The sequence below is a fragment of the Macaca nemestrina genome, chromosome 4 (assembly GCF_043159975.1).
Source record: "Macaca nemestrina isolate mMacNem1 chromosome 4, mMacNem.hap1, whole genome shotgun sequence".
Taxonomy (NCBI): Eukaryota; Metazoa; Chordata; class Mammalia; order Primates; family Cercopithecidae; genus Macaca; species Macaca nemestrina.
The window spans coordinates 3,735,182-3,763,097 of NC_092128.1; the positions used below are offsets into that span (position 1 = coordinate 3,735,182).

Here is a 27,916-nt window from a genome sequence, read left to right on the forward strand (position 1 = left end):
TGGGCAGCGTCAGACACACCCTCCCTCTCAGTCTGCCCTGGACACCGTGGTCACAATTCCATGCTGTTAGCAGGCCAAGGCTGTAGGCCATGTGCCCTGCTTGAATGTGAAGAAACAAGCTGGGAGATAACATCTTCAAAGGAAGGTGGAAGAGAGACGGCTACTGGAATTTTAACCCCACGCTTTAAAGGTGTCCCTCAAAAAACATCCACATCACCAGGGGTGGTCTCCGGAGAGTGGAGGGGAGGAGGACATGGTTTCCCCCCACCGGTAAGCAGGAAGTGCCAGGAGGCAGCAAGAAGGTGCTTCTGTCAGTCAAGGAAAGCCGCATCTTGGGGAATTTGGAAATTACCATTGCCTGGGAAGTGAGTCCGTGGAGCTCCTGGGGGCTCCCGAGTGTGGAGCACCAGCACGGGCATCCTGGAGGGCTGCTTCCAGACTTGAGCCATGGGGGCAACTCTCCCAGGGACCAGGAGACTCAAGCCACCCGCAGTACAGCCTCCCCTGGGGCTTCCCAGACAGAAGGGAGGACGTGCAGGGAAACCCAAACCTGCTCTGTGCAGTCAACGGAAACGTCACAAAATCCATCCCCTTGATGAATTCCTACTTGATTTCATTTGACCTAGTTGCAGATTTTTTTTTTTTTTTGGTCTAATGATGAGAAAAATAAGATTTTTTTTTTTTTTTTTTTTTTTTTTTTTTTGAGACAGAGTTTCACTCTTGTTGCTCAGGCTGGAGTGCAACAGTGCGATCTCGGCTCACTGCAACTTCCTCCTCCCAGGTTCAAGCAATTCTCCTGCCTCAGCCTCCCAAGTAGCCGGAATTACAGGCGCCCACCATGATGCTGAGCTAATGTTCTGTATTTTTAGTAGAGATGGGGTTTCAGCATGTTGTCCAGGCTGGTCTTGAACTCCTGACCTCAGGTGATCCACCTGCCTCGGACTCCCAAAGTGCTGGAATTACAGGCGTGAGCCACTGTGGCCAGCCAGATTATTTTTTATTTGAAAGAAACAGCAGTTTGAATCACACTGAAGGCCATGAACAGAATGACGTGAAGTAGCAGTGCGGTCAGGAAAGCCGCCAGCTACCACTGGCTGCCGGAAGCCCATGGCCTCAGGGAGCCACAGTCGGTAATGAGGCTTTGAAGCGTTGTGCGGCCAGGCTCACTGGGTTGTGGTTTTCACATCATGGATCACTCTACTCCTTCTTGAGGGATGGAGTTTTTAGAGGGTCTCGACCAGCGCTTTAATAAATGAAACGTGCGGTAGAGAACAGAATGAAAACTAGCAGAAGACACTGCACCTGCTCAAGTGTTTCCCCAGGAAATTTTGTTCCCTATGTGTAGAGCGTACGTGTTCCATGTCACCAGGCAAAGTGTAAAAGTCCTTGGAAGTCACAGTTTGAAGAAAAAGAAGGCGACTGTGCTAGAGTTGCTTGGAAGTTTGTTGGGAGGGCAATTTGTACTTCGGCTCGTCATTACTGGGCATAGTAAAAAGGGAAACCCAGAGTTTAGGGAAGCAGAGGCTTTCTGAGAATGCAAACTTGAGCAGCATCTTTAAAAAATGCAATTCATTTCACTCTTTCCACAGAGCTCTGTATATTCTGTTGTCTGTATGCAGGAAGGACCATTGATTGTACCAAATCACTTTGGATGGAAAGTAATTTCCAATATTGCTGTCATTCTACTTCCTGGTTCCTTCCTGGGACACTGGGGATAAAGGAGAATTCCTTTGTTGCTAGGGCAGCAACAAAGCCTAAAAAAGATCCTCAAATAACAAGATAAAGGCACACTTTTCTTCTCCATATGGGGGACCTGAAATGAAAATTAATGAAACAGAGGTATGTATTAAAAGTAAGTTTTAAATCTGATTGACTGGAACCTCTGCTTGCGCTACTAAATGAAATTAATTAGTGACCTAATTGGCCTTGTTTCCAAAAATCCACACCTAGATTCAGGCAACAACCCTGTGTTGCTCAAGCACGAGAATCGCTTGAACCTGAGTGGCAGATTTTGCAGTGAGCCGAGATTGCGCCAGTTCGCTCCAGCCTGGGCGACAGAGAGAGACTCGGTCTCAAAATACATACATACATACCTACATACATAAGTGCTATAAACCTTTGTATATGGGTTTCGTGTGGACCAAGTTTTCATTTTTCTTGGGTGAATACCGAGCAGTGAAATTTGTGGGTAATAAGGAAGCTTATGTTTACCGATAAAAAGCTGCCAGTCGGTTTCCAAGGTGCCTGTGCCACTTGCACCAGCAGAATGTGGCAGAAGCTGCTCTAAATCCCTGTCAGTACTTGGTATTGCCAGGTTTTTAAAAAAATTAGCCTGGTGCAGTGGCTCACGTCTGTAATCCCAGCATTTTGGGAGGCCAAGGCGGGCAGATTGCCTGATCTCAGGAGTTCGAGACTAGCCTGGGCAACACAGTAAAACCCCGTCTCTATTAAAATGCAGAAAAAAAAAAAAAAAAAGCCTGGCATGGCAGCGGGTGCCTGTAGTCCCAGCTATTCGGGAGGCTGAGGCAGAAGAACTGCTTGAACCTGGGAGGCGGAGATTGCTGTGAGTCGAGATTGTGCCACTGCATTCCAGCCTGGGCAACAGAGAGAGACTCCAAAAAAAAAATCAGCCATTCTAATAGATGGGTTGCAGTATTTCATTGTGGCTCAATTTGTTTCTCCCGAATGATAACTGGGATGTTGAGCTCTTCCATGAGCGCTGTTGCCCTCCATATACTCTCTTTGGTGACAAGTCTGTTCGAACCTTCTGCCCATTTTTTAAATTGGGTTTTCTTATGATCAAGTTTTCATCATTCTTTTTATAAAGTGAATACAAGTCCTTATCAGATCTGTGCTTTGCAAATTATTTCCTTCCAGTCCCTGGCTTGTCTGTTCGTATTCCTAAGTGTCTTTCAAAAAGCAGAAGTTTTAAATTTCGATGAAATCCAGGTTTTCAATTTCTCGTGTGGGTTGTATTTTTAGTGTCCTGAGTAATCTTTGTCTAACCCAAGGTTGCCAAGATTTTTTTCTATGTTTCCTTCAAGAAGTTTTATGATTTTAGGTTTTACATTTAAGTATGGATGATCTATTTTGAGTTAATTTTTATTATGGATCACAGTTCAAATTTTCATTAAAATTATTATTTTCGGACATAAAAGATATTGTAGGCTCATTGTAGAAAACATAAAATGGAGAAAGTAATAAAATTACCCATAGCCCCGCCGTAAGTGAGAACCACTTTTGGTTTATCTCCCTCTTTTATGTACAGTGTATGATCTCACATAGTTCAGACCAGACTGTGTAGACAATTTGTATCTCCCTTTTATCCACTTAATACTTTATTATAAATACTTGCTCCTATGCTGTCAGTAAACTGATTTTTTAAATGAAGTCTCTTTTACTGGTTTTCTTCCTCCTAAAACAGGTTTGTTGCATAAAACTTAAAAACATAGATGAGCAAAAGAATAGCATGAAACGATCATTAATCCTACTATTTAGAGGCAGCTTGTCTATATCCTTTCAGATGCTTAGCTCTGAAAGTATGTATGGGCATTACTTCATTGACTAAATATATACAGTCATATAAATATAATTGAGTTACTATTCTGTTGCAATATTTAGAATGCGTCCTGCGTTTTACTGTTACACGTACCGTTAGAGTGAAAAATCTTGACTCCGTATTTTGGATTTCAGATTTTTTTCTTGGGCTAGAGTCCCAAGATGGTTGCTAATAAAGTCAAAGACTATGAATATTTTTAAAGCTCCTGAGTCTCTGGCTCCAATTCCCTCCAGAAAGGTTGGATCAATTTATTTTCTCTCATGTAGGACTCATTATGAATACATTTTGATGTGCAATAATTTGATAGTGAATCATGATATCTTGGTGGGTTTTTTTTTTTTTTGAATTTGATTGCTAGTGAGGTTAAACATTTTTTCCAATGTTTACTATCCTTGTGATGACTTATTTTGTGATTTCTCTGCTCTTCCTTTTACTTATAAGTGAGCATCTCTATCGGGGCACACTCAGGCATATTCACCTTTAGAGAGAAAACATCAGAAAGTCCTGGCAGTTTGACATTACCACTTAGTATAATATGCGGAAGAGACAAGGAAAATGTATTTCCATCAATCTTGGCGTTGTTGGCTTCTTGATTTTCTGAAAAATAAGAGAGACAAAGTAGATTTTTTGACCTTTGAATTCTTCAATTACCATGCCAAGCTTTCAAGACAATTAAGACATAAAAATTCTTTATATAGGATCTTAGCCTTCTTAATCCCCGATTGAGACCTTGTGCTGCAGGAGCGCGGTGGTGTGCAAAAGCATTTTCTCAGAGGATGCAGACGTGTTAATAAAAGGTGGGTTGTCAAATGTGTTTAGAAAGAAAATAAGGAAGAAAGAACATAATTTGCCTTTCTCAGGTGTCCTGACGATATCACAGTGGGCATCGAACGCCCCTTGAGCTCCCGCTTGGTTTCCGCTCTGTCTGAGCCTTGGTGCTGCCATCTGCTGGCCGTCCTCGGCACTGCGTGTGAACGGCTCCTGAGAAAGGACCAGTCTTAGAGTATGGGGCTGAAATGGTTGAGGGTTTAAGCCTGTTTTATATTTCTGGATAATATGTAATATGAGCATGTGTTGTTTAATATGGCCTGTCAATTCATTCAAAATTGAACACATGCTCCGAAACAATCCAGATTTACAGTTTGATGCTCCCATATTGGCTCTCATTTGATGGTGATGGAGATGGTGATGATGATGGTGGTGGTGACGATAAGGAAACGCTAGAGATCTTGTTGACGTTATATAAAGGGTCCTTGAACAGCAGAGTTGCTATAGGATTTTAGAGAATGCGTGAGTAACTGGAACTCCTTAGGGAAGCCATCGCATTGAAGGTTGCAGACTTTCTTTGTTTCGTCTGCTCAAAGGGAAATCGGGGCGGGGGATAGGACATTCAAACCAGGCTGGGTAGGTCTATTCTGCTTTAGAAAAATGAGATTTTCAAAACTCGAATTCATAAGGTGAATAATTTAAAAGTAGCACTTGATTAATTGCATTACAAAGGAATTCTTCTGTTTGGGAAAATATGCTTCCTATTTCTTTCAAATATATTTTATTCACTTAAAATACTTGGGTTAACACATTATTCATAACATCATTCATTTTGGGGGGTGCAGAAACACCAGTACCTTAAAACTACTAAATCTTGAAATGCGAGATCTTATTCATCTTTATTACGCTTAGATGCAAATTTTGCATGGGTTACATGGTAAGAGTAAAAGAAGACTCATCTGCAAGTCAGTTTCAAACTGAAATATGACTCATCAAATAACTTTTAGTATTTGATGAAAGACGCCCTTTTTTCTTTTCCTTTTGAGTCAGAACATTTTCTTTCACAATCAATTTCCTGCTGGGAGAGCATGAGGACTGATCTATGGGAGCAGAACAAACCCATTTAGGCCACTTCAAAAATGCAGTGCACTTGGCAAGGCCAGACTGAGACCCAGGTAATGACTCACAGTTTAGGAAGATATGCCTGCTGGTCGATCCAAGTTCTCAACTTAGCAGTTTATTTAGTCTAAGTTTGTGTTCTCATTTGGAGCTCTCAGTCCATCAGATGGCTATTAGGAAAGAAAACAGAACAAAATCAAAGTGAGTTTTGGGAACCAAACCTCAATGCAGGTCTGGGCTGTCACTCTCCACCCCACATTGCCATGTTTATGTGTTTTTAATGAGTGAGGAGCCTTTCTCATAGGGGCCAGCCCCAGACAGCTTGGATGGGACACTGAGACACAGGATGTTCAGCACAGACACCCTCCATCTGCTCAGTGCTGAGGAGGCATTTGTGAGCTTGCTGCTGTGGTTTGGAAGAACCCCAAAGCTAGACACCCTGTTGGTAGACGGTTGTATGATGTGTCCAGTTGGGCGAGGCTTGGGACTAAGGTGATCCAGGTGGCCTTTAAGAGATTTGCAGTTGAGGAATATTTTTGGCTGATGAGTAAGTCTCAGGAATCCTGCCTGCTTTGGGCAGCAAAAAGAACATTCCCCGCCTTCCAGGTCAGGTGGATGGCTCACACCTGTAATCCCAGCACTTTGGGAGGCCGAGGTGGGAGGCCAATCATGAGGTCAGGAAATGGAGACCATCCTGGCTAAAACGGTGAAACCCCATCTCTACTAAAAATACAAAATAGTAGCCGGATGTGGTGACACATGCCTGTAGTCACAGCTACTCGGGAGGCTGAGGTGGGAGAACCTGGGAGGCAGAGGTTGCAGTGAGCCGAGATTGTGCCACTGCACTCCAGCCTGGGTGACAGAGCAAGACTCCATCTAAAAAAACAAAAACAAAACAAAACATTCCCCACCTTCTGGAGATGAGGCATCAACACTGCAAACAGAAGGGAAAACTGGCAACTTCAGAAGGCATCATTTTAACAATTTGAAGGTAAATGAATATGTACGTATTTCCAGATGCAAAATGTGTTTGGATGATTTGAGAACCGTTTTGCATCTCCACTGCTTTTGAAGCTCCCACAGGTACAAAATGCAGCCGTTTTCCTAAACACCTGCTTAGTTTCTTGATCTAGTTGGATAAAAGAGCAGAAGTATGAAAAATTACTCCGACAAGCATTCCTTTCATCTTCAGGCAGTAAACCATCTTTAAAATCTGATGAAAACACTTTGAAACAAATAAAATAGCTGGATGTGGGATTCCCTGGAGAGAAACTAGGCATTTTCCCATATTCCTCAGATGTTTTGGAGTCAGAACACTGTGGTTTTAAAATCTAAAGCCTAAATTCTTGAATTCTCTGCCCTCCTGTAACCATCGTTTTAATGTATGCAATTTATTTCTAATAATTAATCGTTTCTCTTGTTTCCCCTCCTAGGTTCTGTGGTTTTTCTGGGGTCCAGGCACAGGTTGCTCTGGGGCTCCCAGGCATCTCTGCAATCAAGGAAATCGGTGCCAATTGTGAGCAGACAGGGTGGAGCGGGACAGGGACCAGGTGAAAGGGAGGGAGGGCTGGGGATGTTGATACAGGAGTTAGAAAGAAATTATTTTAGGTAGGTAGTGACGGTAAAGGAGTCCTTGGCAAGGTTTTCTTTTTAACAAGAAGCAGTCCCCAGATCATTTCTTTTCTTTTCTTTTCTTTTTTTTTTTTTTGAGACAGAGTCTCACTCTGTTGCCCAGGCTGGAGTGCAGTGGCCGGATCTCAGCTCACTGCAAGCTCCGCCTCGCGGGTTCACGCCATTCTCCTGCCTCAGCCTCCCGAGTAGCTGGGACTACAGGTGCCCGCCACCTCGCCCAGCTAGTTTTTTGTATTTTTTTAGTAGAGACGGGGTTTCACCGTGTTAGCCAGGATGGTCTCGATTTCCTGACCTCGTGATCCGCCCATCTCGGACTCCCAAAGTGCTGGGATTACAGGCTTGAGCCACCGTGCCCGGCCGATTTCTTTTCTAACAAACAAAGAGCAGCCTGAAAAATAGAGCTGAAAACATGAATAAGCAAGCTGGAAGTTTTTGTGGGTGAATGCCGGCAGCTGTGCCAACAGAAAAGGGCTACCTGAGGGCTGGGCATGTTCAGCATGGAGGCGCCATCTTCCCTTCCTTTGTCACCACTTGTACAGTAACGAGGCAGGCAACATGGCGCCAGCCAGGTAGAGAACCCACCTACATAATAAAAGATTGGGGTGGCAGGCCAGGAGCGGTGGCTCACACCTGTAATGCCAGCACTTTGGGAGGCCAAGGCAGGTGGATCACTTGAGATCAGGAGTTCAAGACTGGCCTGGCCAACATGGTGAAACCCCATCTCTACTAAAAGTGCAAAAATTGGTCAGGTGTGGTGGTGGGCACCTGTAATCCCAGCTACTTGGGAGGCTGAGGCAGGAGAATCGCTTGATCCCGAGAGGCGGAGGCTGCAGTGAGCTGAGATGGCACCCACTGCCCTCCAGCCTGGGTGACAGAGACTCTGTGTCTCAAAGAAAAAAAAAAAAAAAAAAGACTGGGGCGGTCAGCTTCTTCATGAGCGATGCAAATGGCACACATGGTCCTAACCAGTTATTTGCACACCATGCATATTGTACACCTGAGCGACCAATCTTTTGTGCTTTATGTACATCAGACAGTGCTGCCTCAAGTTCATTTAAAAAACCTCCTGCACTTCACCTCAGACCAGAAGACCAGCTTAGGACCCTCCCTCTCTTCAGGAGAGTGCTTTTCTCTTCCTTTTGCCTATTACACTTTCGCTCTTAACCTCACTCCTTATGTGTCCACGTCCTTGATTTCCTTGGCATGAGGCAGTGAACCTCAGGTATTACCCCAGATGAACAACGCCACTTTCATGTCTCAGTTTGTTTGGGTTGCTGGAAGAATGTATCAGGCCGGGTGGCTAATAAACAACAGGCATTTATTGAGGCTGCAAGTCTGAGGCCAGGGTGGCAGCGCAGCATGGCCAGGTTCTGGGGAGGGCCCTATTCCGGGTTGCAGAGGGCCATCTTCTTGCTCTGACCTCAGTGGTGGAAAGGCTCCAAGGGTTCCATCCTCATGATCTCATCACCTCCCAAAGGCCCCACCTCCAAATACTTTCGTCTTGGGGGTTAGGGTTTCAACATAGGAAATCTGGGGTTACAATGTTCAGTCAAGCAAAGGGAACTGGTAGTGGATGGAAACAACACCCTTGCCCTCCAGGGAGCGTATCCACTGGTCTCCATGCCTTCCTCCTTCCCCTCCTGCCTCTGTGTGACTTCCCTTCCCTTTCAGCCATCCCAGATGTTAATTTAAACCTGATCTCTCCCATGTAGTTTAGTCTTTGAGCACGCTATTCTCCACCTGTTTGCTGGATTACAGCTTTTGTGGCGGGGGAGGGATTCATGGTGAAATATGAAGGGAGGTGGTCTCCGTTTCAATCTAAACAGTTGTGGGCATTGTGGCCTGACTGTGGAACAACAAAGGTGAGGGCACTAGCTGAAGAAGGAGCAGGAGTCCTAAGCCTGGCATGATAAGGATGTCTTGGGTTGAGGGTCTTAACCTGGCTCACAGCAGAGTCTCCTGGGAGCTTTGAAAATGCCTGTGCAGGGGCCCAGCCCCCGGGGTGCTACTGCAGTTAGTCTGGGTGCTGCTGGTCTGGGTGCAGCTGGTCTGGGTGCAGCAGCTGATCTGGGCATAGCTGGTCTGGGCACTGCTGGTCTGTTTGCCACTGGTCTGGGTGCCACTGGTCTGGGTGCCGCTGGTCTGGTTATGGCAGCTGGTCTGGCTACAGCAGTTGATCTAGGTGCAGGAGCTGGTCTGGGCACTGCTGGTCTGGATGGTGCTGGTCTGGGTGGTTCTGGTCTGGGTGGTTCTGGTCTGGTTGGTTCTGGTCTGGATGGTGCTGGTCTGGGTGCTGCTGGTCTGGGTGCTGCTGGTCTGGGTGGTGCTGGTCTGGATGGTGCTGGTCTAGGTGCTGCTGGTCTGGGTGCTGCTGGTCTGGGTGGTGCTGGTCTGGATGGTGCTGGTCTGGGTGGTTCTGGTCTGGATGGTGCTGGTCTGGATGGTGCTGGTCTGGGTGGTTCTGGTCTGGGTGCTGCTGGTCTGGATGGTGCTGGTCTGGGTGCTGCTGGTCTGGGTGCTGCTGGTCTGGTTAGTTCTGGTCTGGGTGGTTCTGGTCTGGATGGTGCTGGTCTGGGTGGTGCTGGTCTGGATGGTTCTGGTCTGGGTGGTGCTGGTCTGGATGGTGCTGGTCTGGGTGCTGCTGGTCTGGGTGGTTCTGGTCTGGGTGGTGCTGGTTTGGGTGCTGCTGGTCTGGGTGGTTCTGGTCTGGATGCTGCTGGTCTGGGTGGTGCTGGTCTGGGTGGTTCTGGTCTGGATGGTGCTGGTCTGGGTGGTGCTGGTCTGGGTGCTGCTGGTCTGGATGGGTCTGGTCTGGGTGGTTCTGGTCTGGATGGTGCTGGTCTGGGTGCTGCTGGTCTGGGTGATGCTGGTCTGGGTGCTGCTGGTCTGGTTGGTTCTGGTCTGGATGGTGCTGGTCTGGGTGCTGCTGGTCTGGGTGGTGCTGGTCTGGGTGCTGCTGGTCTGGGTGGTTCTGGTCTGGATGGTGCTGCTCTGGGTGGTGCTGGTCTGGTTGGTTCTCGTCTGGGTGCTGCTGGTCTGGGTGCAGCTGGTCTGGGTGGTTCTGGTCTGGATGGTGCTGGTCTAGGTGGTGCTGGTCTGGGTGCTGCTGGTCTGGGTGGTGCTGGTCTGGATGGTGCTGGTCTGGGTGCTTCTGGTCTGGGTGGTGCTGGTCTGGATGGTGCTGGTCTGGGTGCTGCTGGTCTGGTTGGTTCTGGTCTGGGTGCTGCTGGTATGGGTGGTGCTGGTCTGGGTGCTTCTGGTCTGGGTGGTGCTGGTCTGGATGGTGCTGGTCTGGGTGCTGCTGGTCTGGATGGTGCTGGTCTGGGTGCTGCTGGTCTGGATGGTGCTGGTCTGGGTGCTGCTGGTCTGGGTGCTGCTGGTCTGGTTGGTTCTGGTCTGGATGGTGCTGGTCTGGGTGGTGCTGGTCTGGTTGGTTCTGGTCTGGGTGGTGCTGGTCTGGGTGGTGCTGGTCTGGGTGCTGCTGGTCTGGTTGGTTCTGGTCTGGGTGGTGCTGGTCTGGGTGGTGCTGGTCTGGGTGCAGCTGGTCTGGGTGGTGCTGGTCTGGGTGGTTCTGGTCTGGGTGCAGCTGGTCTGGGTGGTGCTGGTCTGGGTGCAGCTGGTCTGGGTGCTGCTGGTCTGGGTGGTGCTGGTCTGGGTGCAGCTGGTCTGGGTGGTGCTGGTCTGGGTGGTTCTGGTCTGGGTGCAGCTGGTCTGGGTGGTGCTGGTCTGGGTGCAGCTGGTCTGGGTGGTGCTGTTCTGGGTGCTGCTGGTCTGGGTGGTTCTGGTCTGGATGGTGCTGGTCTGGGTGCTGCTGGTCTGGGTGGTTCTGGTCTGGATGCTGCTGGTCTGGGTGGTGCTGGTCTGGGTGCTGCTGGTCTGGATGGTGCTGGTCTGGGTGGTGCTGGTCTAGGTGCTGCTGGTCTGTTTGGTTCTGGTCTGGGTGGTGCTGGTCTGGATGGTGCTGGTCTGGTTGGTTCTGGTCTGGGTGGTGCTGGTCTGGGTGGTGCTGGTCTGGATGGTGCTGGTCTGGGTGCAGCTGGAATGTTTAAGCTTTGCAGGTAGTTCTCATGTATAGCGAGTCTGAGAGCCTGGCCTCAGTGTGGAAAGGGCAGGGGTGATCCTGGGGTCACCATGGTGTCTGTCCTTGGGGCTGGCTCTTGGCTCTGCCTTGGGTGGGCTCCCATGAGTCCTGTGGAGAGCCGGGCTCTTGGGAGGTGGAGGCAGCAGGTGGACACAGTACCACCAGAGAGCCTCGAGGAGCTGTGTTGTCTGGGGAGCCATTTGATCCCCACCCTGTGCTAGGTAGTGAGCGAGGTCTGAGAACACAACAGCCTGTGAGATGCAGGTCTGAGTGCCCTGCAGAAGGATGCGTTAAGCTGACCAGCTGCCCTTGGCCTAGTGGAAGCTCTGACTCTGCTGGCCACTGGTTGGTGCAGGAGTGGCCACACAAGTCGGGGAGCTGGGTGCACCCCAGAGCTGGCAGAGCAGTCGCAGCACCAGCCAGAGGCCTCAGGAGCTCAGCTTTGTGGGGACATTTTCCTTTAAGGGCAGGGCATAGGAAGAAGTGGCTGGATGGTGTAATACTAAGTTAGATTATGAAATATCCTGTGATTTGATGCTTTTTGTGGGGACACGGGACAGAGGTACTACAAACACCTCTGCACTTTCCTGCCTCATCAGTTCTCCTGGGGGCAAGCTCACGGGGCTTAGGGGGGTAAGGAGACTTCTAAGGTTTTGGGTGGGGCTTGGCTGTGGTGAAGGGTGCTAGGAGCTGATGCAAACGATGACGCCCTCCCTCAGGCAAGTCTGCTGGCCACCAGGCCCTGTTTCCTCTTCTCCAGTGCTGCCTCATTTGCTTTCCTATTCAGCAGTCTCAGATGTTAATTTTAACCTGATGTCATGGATTGGGTGTGTTTTAAGGAGACTCTTTTTTTTTTTTTTGAGATAGAGTTTTGCTCTTGTTGCCCAGGCTGGAGTGAAACGGCACAATCTCAGCTCACAGCAACCTCCACCTCCTGGGTTCAAGTGATTCTCCTGCCTCAGCCTCCTGAGTAGCTGGAATTACAGGCACCCGCCACCATACCCAGCTATTTATTTTTGTATTTTTAGTAGAGATAGGGTTTCACCATGTTGGCCAGGCTGGTCTTGAACTCCTGACCTCAAGTGATCCACCTGCCTCAGACTCCCAAAGTGCTGGGATTACAGGCATGAGCCACCGCACCCGGCCAAGTACATGTTTTATCCAGAGCACCCACGTGATTTGTTCCCATGCTTTGACAGTAGAGAAACAGCCAGTGGGTCTGTCTACGGTTCCTGGGTATTTCTGAAGAGTTCTTGACTTGAGATTGTCTGGCCTGCCCTCCCCTGGAGAAGGACCAGAGACCTAAGCTTCTGGGTTTTGCAAAGGCTCCAGTATTGAATCCAATCCCCTATTCCCCGGGCCTCACTTGAGAACCAGTGCTGTCATTCATAACAAACCTGAGTGCAAGTGTGTGCTTGGTAAGCTTCTCTTGCAGTGTGGGTTGTAGTGTGGCAGAGAAGGGAGCTATCAGTTTGGAAAACCAGGGTTCGCAGAGAGGAAGGCCAGTGTGCTGGGTGGGATGGAATTCCAAATGAGCAGGAGAAAAGCACTCCACATTCCCAGGAGTGCACCTGAGCCCAGCCGGGCAACTGAGCTAGAAAAGGGTCATTCACGGGGGCAGGTGATTGGTCAGGATCAAAGTCAATCATCCTGTGCCCTCCTTCCCACGTTTCGGCTTTGCGGGGTGGCCACAGAGAACCCCCAAGTCCCTCGGATCGTGGGAACTTTCTCTCACAAATCACAATCAAAGTAGATGTTTTGTACTTTTTTTTTTTCTTCCTCTGAGGTTCATTCCCTGAAATATTTGTTTTTAGGAGGAGTTTGGGTTTAGGATTGTAAACTGCATTGTTTCTTTAAACCTGTTTTTCAATGGACCACATTGTAAACCTGGCGGAGTTTTCATATTAAAATGATGCGAAAGGTTTCTGCACCCATCTGGCTTAGTTGAGTCAGTTGTGTTTTCGACTGTCACGCTGCACAGTGACTGAAAAAAGATTCAAACTAGGCACGGCCTCTCAGGGAATTTAACGTGTGCTTATGTCTGGGGATGTGCAACTGGAGTACAGAAACGCTCTTGAGGCATCTCAGCCTCCATGAGGAAACTGGGTGGCCAAACCCAGACCGTGCAGAGGTGGTAGGAGTCGGGCCCATTTTCGAATCTGTGTGACAGCAAGTAAGAGATGTGACCCCAAAATAGAGGCGGATGACTGTGGGTTCATGCAGCCGGCTAGTGCCATGTTAGAGAAAACAATTCTAGAAGTCTAGTGGTCAACTGATTGTCTGGGCCTTATAATGCATGTCACCAAAGGAACGTCGCGAAAACTGCCGGGGGCCTCCCAGCCGCCCTCTGAGGCCCAGTCACTAGCTAACAGCAGCCATGACTTACTTGTCAAAACTACCCATATTTTCCTTCTGGGCAGTGTGGCTATCGAGAGAGCTTGGCAAAAGGACCCAGAGGCCTGGCATCTAATCCCCGCTTCACTGCTGTGGGAACAACTGAAGACCAGGCAAGGGACAGTGAGCAGAGGGAAGGGACAGTGAGCACTGGGCTCATTGGAGAGGTACAGGAAGTGAGGCCACTGTCTCTAGCAGCCACTCAGGAAGCCAGACCATAACCCCTCTAACCATTGGCCCCAAATGGTCCGGGTTTGGTTCATAACTGCCGCTTCCCTAATTGTTGTCCCCACTAACAACTCAGGAACTTCTCCAGCAAGGGGGCCGCTCCCTCACCTGTATTTGGCAGAGTCCCCAATGTCGGCAGGGGACGGGTAGGCCTCAGTGTGAGAAAAGAAGGCTCCTGCCTGAGCACCAGGCCGGTTCCCTGGCTGGAGGCTGCTGTCGTGGGAACCTGGAGGTGGCTCAGAAGCAGCATGTCCCAGTGATACAGAAGGGCTGGGCTCCTGGCAAACCCCCACCCTTAAGCCTGGAACCGTGGCCCTAAGTGAAAACAGCTGACTCATTTTTCCACCTGAACGTTAACTTTTTGGCCTGCCCCGCCCCATCCTCTGCCCATAAAAGACTTCAGCTGGCAGAGCAACACAAGCAGCTGAGCATCAGAGACTGTGGCTAGATGTGGCTAACTTCAGACAGTGTGGCTTCAGAGAGGGCCGGGCTTCAGGGAGAGATCACCTTCCCACCCCCTTTCCAGCCTTCTTTTCTGCTGAGAGCCACCCGCCACTTAGTAAAGTCTTCCGCATTCATCACCTTTCAAACAGCTCGCGTGGCCTGATCCTTCCTGGACACTGGACAAGAGCCCAGGTGTCGAGAGGGCAGGGGCTGCCACCCTGACCCTCCACTGAGCTGGTTGGTACTTGGCTGTCCCTGGACCGCAGAGCTAAAAGAGCACTGGTTGTAACATGCTTGGACGCTGCTGCAGGGCCCTCACAGAGCCAGCTCCTGCCAGAGAGGAGCCACGGGCAGCTTCAAGCGCTTGTTTGCTGCAGTTCCCTGACGCACGCACTTGCATGCTCCCTCCTGCAAGGAGTGGCCACAGCGTCTTCGGCGGGGGCGGGGCGGTGCCAAACCAGGCACTCCAGTTGCCATCCTCAAAGGAGTCAAGAGATCATGTCCTGTCTCACCAGGAGATTGGCTGGGGGCACATTTGGCTTTCTCTGGTTGGTCCTGAGTTGCAAGTGGGGACAACAATTAGGGAAGCGGCAGTTATGAACCAAGCCCGGGCCATTTGGGGCCGATGGTTACAAGGGTTATGGTTTGGCTTCCTGAGTGGCTGTTAGAGACAGTGGCCTCACTTCCAGCACCTCTCCAAAGAGCCCAAGAGCTGGCCTGTAAATAGCAGGGCTGGTTGCTATGGAGACAGTGCTCTCGCTTCTCACAAGCCTGGCTTATAGATAGCAGGCCGGCTCCCGGGCTGGTTGCTGTAGAGACAGTGGCCTCACTTCCCGTACCTCTCCAATGAGCCCAGGAGCTAACCTGTAAATAGCAGGGCTGGTTGCTGTAGAGACAGTGGCCTCACTTCCCACAGCCTGGCTTGTAGATAGCGGGCCGGCTCCCAGGCTGGTTCCTGTGGAGACAGTGCTCTCGCTTCTCACAAGCCTGGCTTGTAGAAAGTGGGCCGGCTCCTGGGTTGGTTACTGCAGAGACAATGGCCTCACTTCCTGTACCCACTGTCTAGTTGTAGACAGTGGGCCAGCTCCCGGACTGGTGGCTGCAGCTTGTATCTCCAGGCTCTGTGTCCACAGCTGGTCTGGCTGTTGTCCAGTTAGATATCCAGGCTCTCACCACTGCCGATAGCTTCTCTGGCCTCCCATAAGCCACATGACCGATGTGGCCCTCCGTTCTTTCATGTGTAAAAATCAAGGGTGCAATGTGCATGATCTCTGAGATATCTGCCAGTTCTAAAATTCTATAAAAAATTAAGTTGCAAGAAATCACAACTTTATGTCCACTTAGGTCCCGGGTGGGCCCCTGCACAGACACAAATGTTTGCAGGCTCTACTTACTCTGTTCGGAGCCTCCTTCAATTAATTGCAGACCGTCAGGGTCTGGGAAAACAGCTTGGACAGACTCTTACCTCCCACAGAAGGATGCTGAGATCCAGAGAGGGGAGGGGGTTGCAGGTGCACCCTGTGCCATGTGACTCCCAGCCCAGGGCCAGCACTTCCCAGACTGGAAGCTGTGTGCGAAGTCCAGGCCGGGCTCCTGTCTGTGCAGAACCTCCTACAGCGGGGCCTGCGCATCTGCATTTCTTGGTGCCCAGTCGATGCTGGTGCTGCTGGTGTCCCACCAGGCTTCGAGGAGCCAGAGACTGGTTGCTCTGGCAGGTCCTCACCCTGTGCCCCCATGGAGGCTGGTGCCAGGCAGTACGGGGCTCTGCAACCAAGGGGAGTACACCCCTCTGCGTGGAGGTAAACACTGTAAGGAAACAGACCCAGTTACTGAACTTGAAACCACTGAGGACTAATTAAGCGCCTGTGTGAAGATTGTAAGCACAGTGGGAGTTAGAAGGACGCGGTCTGTGAGCTCATTGTCCCGCGGGAAGCACTGCCTGGCTGTGCTTGTGCCTCTGGACACCTGACTTTATCACAGACACTCTGACCTCTCAGAAAGAAACACGAGTGACACGTCACATGCCTGTGCTCACAGCACACACCGTGTCTCTGCATCATGAGGGCCGGTTCCAGGTGGAGTGGCGACTTTCCCACAGCCCTCCCACTCCCATGTCCCCTGCATCCCTGTCCCCATCTTCAGGCACTGGGAGTGAGCCACACCTGCCTGCCTCTCTGTGGCACCAACACAGGCTTTTCAGCCCTCTTTTCTTCCCCAGTCCCCTAAACTGCTTCCGCCACGATCCCCCCTTACTTTGGGGCCTTCTGACCCAGTGGCCGCTGGATCCCCAGGGGCCGATGAGGCTGATGTCCCGTGGTGAGCTGAGGCACGCTGCAGCTTGGCTCTGCTTCCATTCTGAGGTCCAGCACAGCCCCTGCGGCACTGGTGGTCGGTTGGATGTCATAGCCCCTGGGCTCTGCCCCACCTGCTCAGCAAATGGACCCAAAAGAGCTGCCCTCCTAAGTGAGGGAACACATATAAAACCATGCAGACAGGAACACCTAAAACACACACAGACACACGAACACATAAAACAGACAGGAACACATAAAACACACACAGACACGCATGTGAACACATAAAACAGGAACACATAAAACACATGTGAAGACAAAACACAGGAACACACAAAACAGGAACACAAAACAGACATGTGTGAACACAACCGACAGGAACACACAAAACAAAACAGACACACATGTGAACACATAAAACACAGGAACACAAAACAGACACACGTGAACACATAAGACAAACGTAAAACAGACACACATGTGGACACAAAACAGGAACACACAAAACACAGGAACACAAAACAGACATGTGAACACATAAAACAGGAACATATAAAACAGACAGGAACACATAAAACACACAGGAACGGATATGAGCACACAGAAACAGATGTGAACACATATAGACAGGAATGGATAGATATGAACACACACAGAGGAACGGATATGAACACATGCAGACAGGAACATACAAAGCAGACAGACAGGAACGGATATGAACACATAGAAACAGATGTGAACACTTATAGACAGGAACACATAAAACATATACAGATAAAACAAAATAAAGCAAACAACCCCAGCAGGGGCCATAAAAAGGAAACCAACAAGGAGTCGGGATGGCTGAAACCTGTCCCCTGTGGAGGTGAGAGTGGGGCTGGGTCCGAAACAAGCTCAGGATGCCCTGCCAGTGACAGCACAGGACGGCAGAGTGTTCACATTTCAATAGCTCCACACATGCTAAAGACATTTCCCAGCTAGCATGGTGGTGAGTGCCCCGAAATCCCAGCTACTCGGGGGGCCAAGGCGGGAGGATTGCTCGAGTCTAGGAGTTTGAGACCCTCACCTCTAAAAACAACGACAAAAAGATGTTTCCCAGGAAAAAAAGGACAAAGCATTTAAAAATACATGAAAAAGACGAGCACATCAGAAGCTCACTGTGGCAGCCCCACATCCAACAAGTGGGAACTCCCAAAAGTGAGGCTGGAGCCCACAGTGGGTGGAAGGACCTGAGTTTCCAAATCGAAGGGACCCTGGCATGTGTTGAATTGTGTCCCCTGCTCCACATTCATACACTGAAATGCTAACCCCAGGGTGACCTTATTAGGAAACAGGGTTTTGTAGATGTGATTAGTCAGGTTTAGATGAAGTCCTGCTGGAGCAGGGTGGGCCCCCAGTCTAATATGACTGGTATCCTTGTAAGGGGACATTTGGACAGAGATGGTTGCAGAGGGATAGCACCATGTGAAGATAGGAGTGAAGCAGCCACAAACCAGGGAGTGACACGGCTGGACAGCCACCCGAGGCAGGAGGAGGCCCGGACAGATCCTCCCCAGGGACCTCCAAGAGGAGCCAACCTCGCTGGCACCTTGTTCTGGGACTCCCAGCCCCAGAGTTGGGAGGCAATGCATTTCGGATGTTTATGAGCCCCAGCCCGCGGTGCTGCATTTCAGCAGCCACGGGAAATAAACACAGGCCCCTTGAATGCCCACACCCATAAGGGAGGAAAAACTCACACGAAAGCATATTGTCACAACGTTTCAGGACACCAGTAATGAAGAGAAGCTTCTAAAAGCTGCCAGAGAAAAAGCACATCAAACAAATAATCAAAGGAAAATGACATTTTGACTTTTGGGTTCACCTGGTTCCTGTGAGAAGCAGATGAGAAGACAGAACTGCACGTGCACGGATCCCACAGGGCAACACGGCTGCAGGACAGAAATTGGAGGGGGCGGGAAAAGTTCTTGGGCCTCAGAGGAGGACACCCCAGTGATGGAGATGGGAGGAAGGATGGGGGAGAGCCGTGGCCTGCAGCAGCCCAAGGTCATGAGGATCCTCATGCCTTCACGGCCATCAGAGGAGACGAGGGTCCTCCAAGAACAGCGCTGCCTTGGAACCCTGTCATGTGCCTCCCTGGCTGCACAGATGTGGCCACAGATTTCAGAGCGATGCAGCTGGGACTCTGAGCCATTCCATGCTCCTGATAGCTGGAAATGCGAGGTGCAGATGGAAGTGTGGGGGCAGAAGGAGGCGTGTGTGGGAGGATGAAGGCGCAGGTGGTGGGTGGAGGAGCAGGTGTGGGGGTGGAGGCATTGGGGGACATTCTCATGCCTCCACACCTTTTCAGGCACAAGCTAGAAGGTCACATTCCATGATAAGCATTTGGAATTTAGGAGGAACATGACTTCCCACCAGGAATCCCATACCCAGTAAATCATCAATCAGGTATGTGAGTGGAATAAAGATATTTATAATTTTATAAGGTCTCAAAAAGTGTCTTCACTGTGGTGTGGTGTTGCGTGCCTGTAGTCCCAGCTACTCGGGAGGCTGGGGCAGGAGGATTGCTTGAGCCCAGGAATTTGAGTCCAGCCTGCGCAACACAGTGAAACCTGCCTCAAAAAAAAAAAAAAAAAAAAAAAAAAAACAGCCTCAAAACACCCTCCTTTTGAAGCTCGTGGAGATTTTGTTCCATTTAAAGAGGGGAGTAAACAAGAAGGGAGGCGTGGAATCCAGGACATGGGGGAGCTGATGGGGAAGGGCCTGGTTCGGTTAATCAAGGGGTGCTTTACCACGCTGAGAGGGAGGTTGAGCTCTGCCCGAAAAGCTGGCTATGAATTTAAGGTGGGTGTAGAAAATTAAGTGAAAGAGGAAAAAAGTCAGTTAACTCCAAGATATGCAAAATTTGTACAAGAAAGGAAATACAATCAAGTGCAGGGGCTCGGTGGTGAGAGGCAGCGTCACAATAAGAATGTCAATGCTAGACACAGATTTAACAAAAACGACCACATGCCCAGGCTCGAGGAATGCACAGCGGGCATGAGAATATGTGTGTGCAACAGTGCATGTGTGTGCAGCTTCGTGTGTGTGCAGCTCTGTGTGTGTGCAACTCGGGGTATGTGTGTGCAACTCAGGGTGTGTGTGTGTGCAGCTCTGTGTGTGTGCGTCGGGGGCAGTTACTAACTCCTCATCCTAAATAGGAAGTTCAGTGAGTGCAACATTGAAATGCTAAGAGATGGCAGTACATGGCTATTTGGAAATGTGGAACTCAGCAGGAAACAATTTGCAAAGCTGGAAGTGTTGCTTCTGGGGAGTGAGCCCTGCAGGTGTGGTGGGGGCCAGGTTTACATGTGCTGCTTTGGGAAACATTGAAAGGAAACCTGATATCCCCCAAAAGCACTGCAGTATGAACACACACATACAAACACACATACATAAACACACACATAAACACACATGCATAAACACACACATAAATACACACATAAACACACACAAACACACATAAACATACATGCACAAACACGTACACACATAAACACACATATACACATAAACACACACAAACATACATAAACACACAAACACACACATATACACATACACACACACACACACTCTCTCCCCTGTGTGTAGCCTGAAACGTCGAAGAATCGGCCGAGAGAAAAGGTGAGCCCCCTGGAGTGGAGGGTTGACGGGCCATGTTGCAGGAGGAGTCTGGCTGATCTGAAGTTCCTCGTTCCCGCCCTGGTCTGGGTGCTTGCAGTCATTTCTGAGGCATGTGCTTTTGACCGGAGCCCCAGGTATAGCTCGGATGTGCTCAGATTAACAGGGTCCATCAGACAGGAGGAGGTTTTTCTCACCGTGTGCTTCTGGAAAAACAGGCTGGATGTGTTTTGGGGAAGGATGAACCAAATGCATACAGCTTTTCTTATGATGAGAGGAAACAGGGAAAAACATTCACGATGCAAATGCAATATTGTTTATGATCCGTTGGAACATTATTTCCCTAGCGTGAGCCCTGTTAAACACAGCCTTACTGTGCCTCAGGCAACGAGGCACATATGGCTCTAAACTCCTATTACAACTGAGAGCAGAATTGAGGTCTGATCCGATCATCGCCCTGCTGCTGGGGAAGTTTAATGATAGCTAGACATGCTTAGTGTCTAATCTGTTGTGTCAGAATTGTGGTTCCCAAGGTCACAAATGCTGCAGCATTGCAGCCTGCAGAATATGGCGTGTCACGTGGCATGACAGATCATGAGAGCAGCTATGTTCCATCTAAGAAAGACCCTCTTATACCAGGCTTTGTTTTCAGTGGCTTTAGTTCAAGGACAATTGGTGCAATACTAGGGTTGGAAGTGGACTTGTAGGTCACTGCATAATATCCCCTCACTTGGTGGAAAAGTGGAGTCCTGGGGTCATTGTGACTTGCTTCACATCAGTCCATTATTGATGTGTCAGACACACTTTTTACTGGCTGTCCACTGTGTGCCAGACTGGAAGTTATGTTCAGTGCCAAGGTCCACGGAGAGTGGTGCCCAACCCAGCCCAGGGAGCCCCTCTATGGAGGGTTGGTGGGTGCGGGGTTCCGATAGAGGCTGGAGGTGCTGGAGCAGGGCTCAGACTCACACGGAGGGGCAGGACAGCGCTCTGGGAAGTCTTCCTGGAGGAGCTAATCTTGACTGAGTCTTGAAGGACTAGGAACTGCTGGGAAGGGTGGCTCAGCCTTTCAGACTGAGGGCAGCCTGTGCGCAGAGGTGCAGTGCATGTATGGAGCTCTGAGCAAGGTGCCCAGAGGATGGTGCTGCTGTGCTGCAGCCAGGGGCCCCTCGTGCAGGGCTTTTTTGCCAATGCATAGGATAACCCTTGGGGTCCCTCTTCCACTGTCCTGGTAAGTAGCATTCGGCTTCCTTCTTTCCATATGAATCTTCTTTAACCTCAAGGCAATGTGGGAACCCTTGGTGGAACTTAGCCTTTGGGTCTTTGGGTCACATTTGGGTTGGTTTTTAGCAGCATCACTGTGGAGAAAGTTCTGGAGAGTCTGGAGTGGGGAGAGGAGCCTGGAAGATGGGTCTGCAGTTGTTCAGAGGAGGGAGGAAGATGGGGGGTGAAGAGGAGGTGAGTTGGGAGGTATTGAAAGATTCAGTGGTTGAATGGAGGGGTCGCGGAGGGTGTGGTATTGGTCACTCCCGAAGCTCTCCCGGGTTGCAGCTCCATGCCTGCTGCCCTCCCAGGCTGGGGCTGCTGGCTCTACTGTACTGGAGTCTCGTGGGCACTCCTGCCCTCAGAACCCCACTGGACATTGCCCTGGTGGGAACTCTCTGAGGTGGCCCCACCTCTGTGTCAGTTCTCTCCCTGGGTGCTGGGGCTCTCCAGGTCATCCTGTGAAATCTCGATGGAGGGAGCCATGTCCCCACAGCTCCTATGGAGAGGGCACTGCATAGATGCTGCCAGAGTTTACTGCTTGTGACTTCCAGAGGGGTGGGCTGAGCCACCCCTGGGCCTGCTTGAGCCACACCTGGGGTGGCCAAGGAGCACTGCATTGGAGTGTGGGCAGCAGAGCCTTGAAATCATTCTATCCCCAAGGCCCTAGCACTCTGGGCCTGTGACAGGCAAAGCAGCCCTGAGGAGCTCAGAAGTTCTTGGGGTCACTCTTCCACTGTTTTGATGAGCAGCATCCAGCTTCCTTTTCTCCATACCAATCTCCTTATCAGTGGTTGTTTGGCTACACCCTTGATTTTTTCTCCTAAACATGCTTTTTTGCTCTGTACATGGCCAGGCTAATTTTCCAAATCTTTAGGTTCTCTTCCCTTTTGATTATAAACTTCAACTTTAATTCATTTCTCTCTTCTTTCATTTTACTATAAGCAAGTAAGAGAAGCCAGGCTGCACCTCCAACACTTTGCTTAGTTATTTCTTCTGCTGAATACCTTATTTCATTGTTCACAAATCCATCCTTCCACAAAGCACTAGGAATGAACACAATTCAGCCAAATTCTTTGCCACTTTATAGCAAAGATGGCCTTTCCTCCAGTTTCCAATAACACATTCCTCACTTCCTTCTGAAACTGCACCAAAATGGCCTTTACTAACCGTATTCCTACCAACATTCTCATTCTGACCTCTTATCAATCTTGAGGAACATTGAGGTTTTCTCAGAGGCCCTCCTCCTCTTCTTCTGAGCTCATACCTGAATTGTCCTTAATGTTCTGTTCACATCAATGTAGGCTTTTTCTAGCAGGCACCTCCAAACTCTTCCAGCCTCTACCCGTTACCTAGCTGCAAAGCGGCTTTCACATTTTTAGGTATTTGTTATAGCAATATCCCCACTCCTGGTACCAATTTCTTTCTTAGTGTCTTCAGGCTGCTCTAACAACATACCTTAGATTGGGTAACTTAAAAACAATAGATATTTAATGCTCACTATTCTAGAGACTGGGAAGTCCAAGATCAAGAGCCATGAAGCTTCAGCATCTGGTGAGGGTTGGTTTCTCATAAATAACGTCTTCGATGTGCTCTCCCATGGTGGGAGGGGTGAATACGTTCTCTTGGGCCTCTTTCATAAGGGCACTAATTCCACCAGTGCTTTGCCCTCATGAGTAATCACCTCCCAAAGGCCCCACTTCTTAATACCATCACATTTGGGCTTAAGTTTCACCATGTGGATTTTGGGGGGATACAAACATTCAGACCCTCATAGTCACCTTCCCTGAAGTGCAGCCTTTTCTACACCTGTCCTCTGCAAGTGCCCGTTTCCTGGCCTGTCCCTCCTTATGCCAAAAGGGGAAGATTGCTCCTTCGCCTTCTCAGTTGAATTCATTCTCCAGGGCTTTGCTATTCCATGGGCCCCCTTCAAGCCTGGCCGTCACCTGTGCAAATGGGGCATGGTGAGACCTCCCTGCACTCTTCTTGGCCAGCCCAGGCACCCAATTTGCCTGAGGACCACCTCAGGAAAAGGGGCTCACTTCTTGTCCGCACAAGGAAGGCAACACGGAACAGAAGGGAGGCCACGGCGTTTCTCTGCACTTGCACAGATGTTGGCGTAGCTACTAGACACACAGGCCTTCACTCTTACACTCATTTATTTAAAGCGAGTGATTATTGTTGGTTATGCTCGGGGGTAAAAGGGCCACGTGATCCTGCCCACGAGGTTTTCAATCTAAGTAAAAGAGACAAAACAATTCAATGAAAGAGAAATATATATCCCGGGAAATGAGCCGGTGGTTTAAACCTCAGAGGGGTGAGGTTATTGGCTTTTTCTCTTCTTATTCATTCTTTTTTGCCCGGAGGGTAAACTTTCAACACTACCTTTCCTCAAAAACTCCTTAAATGTGAGATGCCACGTTAATACAAATTTACGGTATCCATTTAAGATGGGATCTAGCAACATCACGTGGAAAAGGCTGCCCAGCATTGAGACTGGTTTGGCCTGAGAATCTGAGGCTCTGGCCGCCCTGTCTTGGTGGATTTCAGGGGCCAGCTCTGAGGCTGCAGGTGGTTGTGGACTCTGGCCCGGTGCCGCTAGCGTGTCCAGTACCCACTGCCGCCCTTGCTGTCTGTTGCTTCTGGGCAGTTGTGACTCCTGCCCTGGGAAGCTGAGGCATCAGATTCTTTGCTTTGGAATTTCAGACCCTCCCTCTGTGTTGCCTCCTCCCACCCACAGGTTGCATCAGAATGTCGGGCTCTGCAGGTGCCAGCACACTGGAACACACGCTTGGGTTGGCGGGTGGTTGGAGGAGAGTGAGCTGTGCTTTTTCATCCCCGCATCCCCAGCGCCCAGCATGGAGAAGGGATGTGATCAATATCTGTTGGAAATGGAACAAGCCTCGGGATAAACAGCCACATCCTGGGATGCACCAGACAGTGGTCATTGTTCTAAAGGCTCAGTGAGTGCAGTCAGGTTATCCTTACCTTGAAAGTTACTTACCCAGTACAGAAAAGCAGACTTTCCCCCAGTACAGAAAAGCAGACTTTCCTTCCTGTGCCCCCTCCCAGAACAATAGGCAGGTGCCCGGTAGTGCAGTTAGCAGAAAGCAGTTCTGCGGTTCCCCAGGAGCGACCCATCTCTCTCCCCAAGTTAGCAGTTTTATCCTCACCAGCTCCTGGACATCTGGCCAGAATGACGCCCAGGAATTTTCATCTTGCACAATATTCAGGTCAATTATTTGGGGTCATGGGCTCTAATATGCCTCCAGACAAGCTTGCTGGAGTCTTTCCTTGGGTGGACAACTCAGGCTGAATGAAAGAGGCCTTCATTTAGCCTGTTCCCTGTGACTGCATGCACAGCAGAATGTGAGCAAATACCACCCCAGGAAAATGACTGCTGATGGCGGGTGTGGTCCTGGGCTCTCGTCTGGTGGATAGAGGACCCTGGCTTGTGTTTGTGTGTTGATCTCTGTGTTATGCAGTAGTTCTGGTACAGGATCCTAAGTACCCCTTGCACCACCCTGCAGATGGAAAGCGTTGTTAATCCACTTACAGGTGAGCAAATGGAGGACTGTAGAGACTTGGTGACTTATCCTTGGCCGCACAGCCTACACACGGGTGGAGCTGAGTCTTGAGTCTTGGTCTTCTAATGCCAGATATTCCTCCCCTCTGAAACCACATGCATAGAATAACCATGATGATGACTGTAAATGTCATCGCAATGTGCCTGGGCCTCTTTGGAAGGGGTAGAGACTATAGTTTTATATTCAGGAACTTGAGTACATGAACAGTGCCCTTGTTTGAGATGTTTATGAAACTTTCTCCATGCATGCGTTCCTGTTCTCGACCCTGAAAGGCAGCTGGTCCCAGTGGCTTTTACCAAGCAGGTGCAAGAGCCCCAGGTCCGCCTGGAGGAGTCATCTCCGTGGGAGTTTGGGTGTCTGAGGCTTTGCTGGGATGGGAGTGCAGACTGCAGGCCCCCCACCATCCTGGGAATCAGCCTTACAGTCTCTTCCTCTCTGTGCCACAGAGATCAGGGCTTCCCCAGAGTTCCCAGCCCGACACATAACCTGATTCTGTTCTCCCGGGCTGCTCCTAAACATGCCTGGGACACAGGTGTCCCCTTGGGCTGCATCCTAAGCATCCCTGGGAGGAAGGCGCACTGGGCCTGGCTCTCTGCTTGGAACTTGGGAAAGGGAAAATGCAGAGAGCACAGGGTCCCTTCGCCCTCCACCACCTGCTCTGCTGCAGAGGTTGCAGCTCCACGTCGTGGAGCCTGGCAAAGTCATCGTGTGCCACCCAGCTCCACAAGTGTAGTTGAGAGTGGCAGTGGCTGGGGGCTCTCCACGGAGCCCCCAAACCAGGCCTTGTCACGGGACTGATGGGCGCCCCTTGGCTGCCACCTTACTTCCTGGCCCTGTTCTGCCCTGGCCTCCTCAGTCTCTCTCCTCTTCAAACCGCCTTTCAGTGGCCACCGCTCTTTCCTCCGCCCACTTTTGCCATTCAGCAGAGGCCCCGCCAACCCCAGGCAAGCTCAGGGTGGGGGTCCCAGAGCCCAAGAGCCAGAGAGCCTGGAGTGTGATGTCCGGAGGCAGGAGAAGGGGCCCCAGCCCAGGAGGGAGCGGGAGCAATACGCTTGTGCTCGGCCTTGTGTGCTATGGGCCCGCAGCGGCTGGGTGGCACCGGCCCAGTCTGGGGACTGAGCGTCCTTCCTCAGTCACTGATTCCAACACCAGTCTCTCCTGGAAACACCCTCCAGACACACCCAGACCTGAGGCCTCACCAGCTACCCAGGCCTGCCTTCCCCAGTCAAGTCATCACCTAAAGTTCACCTTCACATCCTGTTTTACAGATCGGGGAAACTGAGTCTCAGAAGGGCTAAGTCACGGACCCAGTTGGTCTCTATCAGGAGCTGGCAGGCCTGCATGGCCAGGCGGCTGGAGCCAGGTGCTGCTTCTCCCTCCATCCTTATTGCAGGGAGTAGGTCAGAGGCGTTGGACCAGCCTCGTCGGGAACTGGGGCTCATGCTTATCTTGCTGGCAGGTGGGCTTGAGAGGAGGGATGTGAAGGGGACAGTCCAGCATTTTCCTCAGAGCTGGGTGCCCTGCCGGCCCCACCAGGCCCTGGAGTCACTATCGGCAGACAGAAGGGACCATGGCTATTTAAACTCTACGTTCATCCCGGCCCAAACGATGCTGCACTGATGCTCAGGTAAAGGGTTGGCTAAGAAGGGGGACAGGCCACTCACAGTGCCACATGGTGTGGCTTGGACGCACCTGTCATTCTGAGGACCCTGCCCCTCCTCAGCCCTGCAAAGCCTCATCATGCTGCCCCAAGCAGAGGAAGCAGCGGCCAGAGTCCCTAAGGGGCTGTTCAGTGGCGTCAGTGGATGCTGGGATGGGGTCTGTCTGGGCAGTATAGGGGTTCCCCTGGCCTTCCTGTGGTGTCTCAGCCTGGATCTGCCCAGGGGGCTGAAGCTTGGAACGGCCACCCGGGTAGGTGCTCCACAGTGCTGGGCAGGACTGAGCCTGTCTCTGGGGAGGACCACAGACAACCAGGGGACAGCGAAAGCCTAAAAGATTGGGCCAGCAGATGGGGAAGAGTCGGTGACACCAGTGCCTCCAGGTAGCGTCAGCTGTGCGACTCACTTGACGCAGGCCATGGACTTGGAGTGCCTGCCCAGGCTGACCCTGGTGAATTGCAGAGTTTTGTAGAATGCAAGCCCAGCCCAGCAGTTCACGCCTTCTTGCTAAGCTGCTCTGTACACCGAATGAGAGGGCTGGAGTCGCTCAGCTCCTTCTACATTTAGTCCTCTCTGATTTCCTGTGGCCACAGAATAAAACAATCTGTCAAAGTGTTTTTCTTCTATTTTTCTGTTTTGTGCAACAGAAAAGCCCAGAGGAGAAATGAGGATGCAAAGAGAAAGAAAACAAAACCCCAAAAACCCCAACCAGAGAGCTGCAAGGATGCCAGGGGGAGGGAGTGTCTGGGACAGAGCGGAGCGCACTTTTCCGAACGCCTTTCTCCGGGCTGAGGCCGTTTTCTGCAAGCCCGTACAGTGCACGTGAGGAGGCTTCTCCTGCGGTGGTGAAATCAAACACACCTAAGGCGTGAGTCCTCCAGACTCTCCTCACCTGGGCAGCTTGGCACCGGCCACCTGTGCCTTGCCCGGAGAAACTCCAAGTGTTCCTGACTTCAAGGGTCGGAGGTCTGTTTGCTCAGGGCTGGTTGGTAAAATCGAACGGAGAATGAAAGCTAGAGCTTCTGAAACACATGAAGCAGGCGGAAAGCTTTAGACTCCCCTCTGGAAGGAGAGGGCTCCCTGTCCGCGGGAAGAAAGTCTTTTTCTAAGCTCTGTCAGTAGCTCAAAATTAGGCCATGTTTTAGTCGGCTTCATGTTTGCACCATGGCTTTCGTATAAAACTGTTTGTTTTTCCTACAATTAAAAATACCTTTCTTTTCATTTGTTTG

The 27,916-nt window shown here is 50.4% G+C and overlaps 1 long non-coding RNA gene across 3 annotated transcripts; it reads left to right on the forward strand.

The window, feature by feature from the left end:
* The first annotated feature begins 717 nt into the window (after window positions 1–717).
* Window positions 718–27,887, forward strand: LOC105474962 (uncharacterized). Of its 3 annotated transcripts, none has more exons than XR_011621823.1 (3): window positions 718–1,839; window positions 26,489–26,656; window positions 27,335–27,887. It is a non-coding gene; the product is annotated as an uncharacterized lncRNA (long non-coding RNA). The 3 variants fall into 3 exon arrangements; XR_011621822.1 differs by lacking the exon at window positions 718–1,839 and adding an exon at window positions 15,298–18,964; XR_011621824.1 differs by lacking the exons at window positions 718–1,839; window positions 27,335–27,887 and adding exons at window positions 15,298–18,964; window positions 26,945–27,305.
* The last annotated feature ends 29 nt before the right edge of the window (window positions 27,888–27,916 follow it).